At 36.6% G+C, this 5,519-nt stretch overlaps 1 long non-coding RNA gene across 1 annotated transcript; it reads left to right on the plus strand.

Moving 5' to 3' along the window:
• Positions 1-3,416: 3,416 nt before the first annotated feature.
• LOC124682814 lies at positions 3,417-4,407 on the plus strand. The gene is made up of 2 exons (XR_006996464.1): positions 3,417-3,489; positions 4,177-4,407. It is a non-coding gene; the product is annotated as an uncharacterized LOC124682814 (long non-coding RNA).
• The last annotated feature ends 1,112 nt before the right edge of the window (positions 4,408-5,519 follow it).

Genomic DNA, 5,519 nt, shown 5'->3' on the forward strand with positions numbered 1-5,519 from the left:
GTTTGAGAGTGGAGGGGGAGTAACCTGTTGGCACTAGCCCCATGAAGAATTCCCTAGCAGTCGGTGTGGGACCTAATCTATTTTCATGAGGTTATAGGTGCTTCAACATTGAGAGGTCTTTTTTTCTGATATTGGGTTCAGCCGCACCAGTAAAAATAATACGCACAATTAGGATTCGCAGACAAGTATGCTTAAAACTTGTCAAAACCAGGGAGAGGTACTTTGCCACCCAGGAGCATATGCTATCGTTTTTAAAATGAGTTTTAAATGCAGCTTAAAATGTCAAAATATTCATTCTATGTGCTCACAAAGTCGTTTCACGAAGAAGATTTTTTTGTTTATTGTGTAAAAAGACGAAATTTTCACAAACTAGGCATGCGCATATAGAATGTTGAGAGTACTCGCCAATTTTTTGTTCGGAATTTTTTGACATTTTTTAAAAAAATCCGGTGGCAGGAGCCATCCAAAATAAAAATAAAAAGTGAATTTCCGTCAAGCATTACTTTTAACACTGAAAACACTTGTTACTCGAAGTTTTACAACGAGGAAGGGAGAGAGGATTGGTGCATATGTGAATCTGAAAGACGTTTGCACGGTGAGATTCTTTAGTCTAGCTGAACATTGGCTCATTAAAACATTTATCTTTAACATTCTTGATGTTGCTGTTTGAGTTGGTTTGGTAGTCTCATTGCACCACCATCTCCCTTTTGAGAGCTTTTTTCTTCTTCTACCCATGGTTATTAACTCTACCTTTTGCATTTTGTCATCTCCCACCTGCTTCTGGCCCTCTTGTCTTCCATTCTTTATCAAACACCTGCAAGACTTGTGATGCCATTTTAACATGCTTGCCAACAAAGTATCATTTCCTGAATTAATCATCATTCACCTCTAACTGTTTGACTGAACTGAAAGCTAGGTAGAGGGAGACGGGGAGTTATTTTTCCTTTCACGTGGGTATGTTTTTGGAACTCATTTTTGGTAGCGAAACAATAGTTGTCTGTTAGACGTATAGATGAAATTAGGTTTGAAGTTCCAAAGCCATCATAAATTAATTCTACTTTCATGATATCATGACACCTGTGCAAATTTGAGTCCTACTGAATATTTGTTCTTTTGCAAATCATACACAAGCTTTAGTTAAGTAAGATACATAAATGTTCAATTCAAACAGAGACGTGCAGTTCAATTTATTTATGAAGTAACATATGTGTGGTCCAAAGTCCAAACTGAGGGTTGCTTGGCCATGAGAAATAATTATATAAACATGGAAAACTGCCAAGAAAGAAACAATAATAAAATATCCTTTTGTTGAAACAAAATGATACAATATCTGATGATTCCCAGTGAGACATATGTGGTATTTTTTCATGGTGTAATTTAGTCCTGACACCCAACACCTGGTATTGTTGGAGGTTCACCTTTTGATTTTGTGGGTGAGATCATCAAGAGCAGCAATTAGCGAACTGAATTTGGCCGTGGGCAGCGAGTACACAACATATACCACACACTTGTGTGCTCACCTCCCTCGCCTCTTCAAGCCCTGCATTCCAGCTTAAGACCCTGCAGCTTGAGACCTAGAGTAGTACCAGGTAACACATGACACTTGAGTGCCCCTTTCTTTGCTTTCTTTTATATGCACGTTTGGTATCTGGGTGGTAAGTAGGATGATAATTAAGCTACAAGTATAATTATGAGGATATTCCAGACTATAAATACATGAAGATACTATTTAGAGACCTTTTTATTTAAGAATGTTCCTTTCTATTTACATGTTACAAGATAAATTATACTCTTTGGGGCACTTCTGATGGGATAGGGATATTACCTGTGTAGGATTCCTGTTTGATTATGTTTATGATTGGACTGTTCTTAAATATCAGCTGTCACAGATGACCAGTGTCCACCACGTTATATTGCCAGCGCATCCAAAAGTTTAATTTGCGTTTATCTGTGGTGATAAATGTTTGGTAGATGTTCCTGTTCTGGTGTTTTACGCCGCTGCAGCAGGACATCTTGGAGGCGTGTCTCCAATTGCAAGGTTTCTGGTACATGTTCCTATTCTGGTGTCAAGAATTGACTGCAAGGATACCATGTAATATTTTCATGTCCGCCTGTGATCGATTTGTATAGTTGTTCAACATAGATTTTTTTAAAGTGCTTATAATTTTGGAATCTGTCGAGGGGTATGTATAAATTGTTGTCTAATCCTGTAGTGGTTTGCTTTATATCGACTATTTCCTCATTACGTATGTGATCTAATAGTCATATTATTATGCACTGAATCTTACCTGTTTAGAATTACAATACGGAAACCATTGAATGGTATCATATTGGCAGCTCCTTTTATCACCGTTATAATAGATAAACATTGGCATGAGCTTCCCATGACATATTATTTCTTGAATTTGCAGGTATAGGATTCTTTTCGTTATTCCAAAGGTCATCTTCAGGTACATTAGATCTGTCTCATGGTGGTAATATCTGTTTTAGTTGAATGATGAGGCTACCTACATCTTGAGTGTACATTCAATAGTTTAGCAAATGACAAGGGTGTGTGTTCTTCTCCTGAATTATTTCACGTTGATTCACTTCATGGATTGACAGAAAATAATATCATTTTGGCTATGTTTTATTATCAGTAATCTTTCACGCCATAGTGAATACCCACTAAAGCTACAAGAATGCCATTTTTCCGGGAAGTATCCCTTAGAAATTACATTTGAAGCCTAGAGAAGTCAGTGTGAAGCACATTGGTTATTATCCTGCCACTTGGAGGGTGTATACTGCATTTGACTGATATTTCCCATTGGGTTATTCTCTTTTTGGTGGATTAGTGATTTGCAAATACACATTCATGATTTTTAGAAGGTTCACGATCAAATTACCTTCCATGTAGAGATGCTGAGTGTAGCAGAAAATATGGCATGATAGACCTGCATGAGGTAATCAGAAAGAGCAAAAGGAAAATGTATATGCACTTCTATGTTCCCTGTACCACTCCGGTCATTCAGTGAAAGGATTATCCAAAAAGAGAATTAGGTACAGAATTAGGCGGACAATGAGTATCCATTTGTGGGTACATCTGCGAGCATACACTCAATACCAGTACTTTCCATGCAGGTCTAGCATTCGACAAAACATCTAACACCCTTTTAGATATGTCTGCATATTTTACTACAAGTGTATGCCGTTGCTACTCGAATTTGCACCGTTAAACTAGAGACTACCATTCTACACAAATATGTTCCTTGAGAAAATGTTAAATACACCCTTTATAGATCTGTCTACATTTTTTACTGCAAGTGTATGCCTTTGCTTCTCGAATTTGCACGGTTAAACTAGAGTCTACCATTCTACATAGGTAAATTCTTTGAGAAAATGTAACTATTGTAACACACGTACAATTTTAAGATCTATCGGGATGGTGGAACTGGATGCAACCTTCTGTGCTATGCTCATCGTAACTCAAGAAACTAACAGGCCGCAATGGTATTGTTTCAGCAAAACATACATGCATTCCTATTTGATTGATCCTTTTGTCCTTTCTAATTCAAAATATATTTGCAAGACGTTGATGTCAAATGCTATTTACTTGGAAATTAGCATGAATTACACTTCTCCACTTTGGCTGTAGCCATATATGAGTCCTATTAAATTCTTAAAAGTTGCTCGACTAGGCCAGATTATCATTCATGTTTTATACTCTTGCTTTATTTTGAATGGACACGCATGATAAACTTACCAGCTTGTTCTCGGTACTACAGTCTTTAAACATCATAGATTAGCAGTTAGCAAACTGACCATTGACACCATGGAGAAACCTGTAAACCTTAAGTGATGCTATTCTCTGAACCCCTATTGTGCCTTGTCACACTAATGCTTCATTCATATATTTTTAGAAATTTGCATGAAGAAGTAGCATATGCAGCACATCGCTTTAGGACATTAGTTATTTGTGGTGCCTTTGATAGAAGATAAATTCTTACTTTGTTCAAACTGGCTGTTTCAGTGTTTCAATTTACTTCTCAAATCAGGGTACTTCTTTTTTTTCAAATTATGGTACTTGGAAGTTGATACTGTCCCATGTGAGAAGCACAATGCCCATAAAAATCTAACCATTTCCTTTAACTTATGCAGCACACCACCTGATCCATCCATTTATCTTCATTTATTCAGCCGAGCAGCAATTCTCGTGTCAGAATGCTTCGAACTTAAAGGCCATCCTCGTGGCAGAAATGCATATATTTCAGATACAAAAGATGCCCACTGCCATGTATTTATTGTGTTGAAATTCATTATATACTAAAATCATTGATTTTTTTTGCATATGAATCGAATGATATAGATTTTGTGGTCATAAAATTTATATTTTGTTAACCAAAATCAATGGTCAAAGTTTGTCTTAAACTGCGTACGTGGGAGGAATTACTAATATACTTTTTCACAAAGCTGGATGATAGTATCCGATCACCCCATGGAAATCAAGTGTGGTTCATGGGTTTTCTTCCTTTGAATCAGTATCTAAAGTTGTTGGTTACTTAGTAGGGAGTATCGTGGTTATTTATCTCTCCTTCAAGTGTTGCTAAGTTTGATTTTTCTTTGCGTATTTCTGCTTTTTCATGTTATTTGTACAACTGAAAACAATGCGCCAGGGCATCATGTCTACAAGTAATTGTTATGCATAAATACCCTTGTGCTGAAACTATATGTTGCTCTTTGTTTTAAGATGCTTGAAAATGGTTGGATCTAGGTCACATGGTGTATTTAATATTTGATTTCTCGATTTACACCTTGATTGACCCGGACAATAGATCTGTTTTATTCCTGGTTGCCTCAAACAAGTTATTTGTATATGACACACTAGCTCCGCCATATTAATTTACGCTTTGAAGTTGTACAACGTTCAGGCAATGGACATTGCAATAAAAAATTCTGGAAGGCATCTACCGTGACCGTGAGCTTACTATTAGATATAATAATACCTTCTCTACATGTAATCCCCATGAATATCTTATGTGATATACTTGGTGGTGTTGATATTGGTATTAACTCAAAACATAGGAACCGTGCAAAATATTCACTCGGAAGAAAAAAGAAGAAAAGTTTGTTAGCTTCCTGAGAATGTGAAGAAAAGCATAATTGTGTTACTATTCATGAAAATATATGTCTCTTCCTCTAAGCCATCTATAGTTTTGACTTTTATTTGGTTTATACCACATGACATGCAGTGCCGTCGAAAGGTGTGATCACTTTTTATTGCCGTTATATAAAACTTAAACAACATGAATTTCACGGGATCGTGCGCCAAGGCGCACATCTAAATCTAGTTTACGTGAGTGATCCTCAGATATGTACGCAACTTTCATTCAATTTGGGAATTTTCATTTGAGCAAGTCTGGTGCCTCTTTAAAATTCGTCTTTACGGACTGTTCTGTTTTGACAGGTTCTGCCTTTTATTTCGCATTGTCTCTTTTGCTGTGTTGGATGGATTTCTTTGTTCCATTAACTTCCAATAGCTT

The sequence above is a fragment of the Lolium rigidum genome, chromosome 1 (genome assembly GCF_022539505.1).
Source record: "Lolium rigidum isolate FL_2022 chromosome 1, APGP_CSIRO_Lrig_0.1, whole genome shotgun sequence".
NCBI classification, from domain to species: Eukaryota; Viridiplantae; Streptophyta; class Magnoliopsida; order Poales; family Poaceae; genus Lolium; species Lolium rigidum.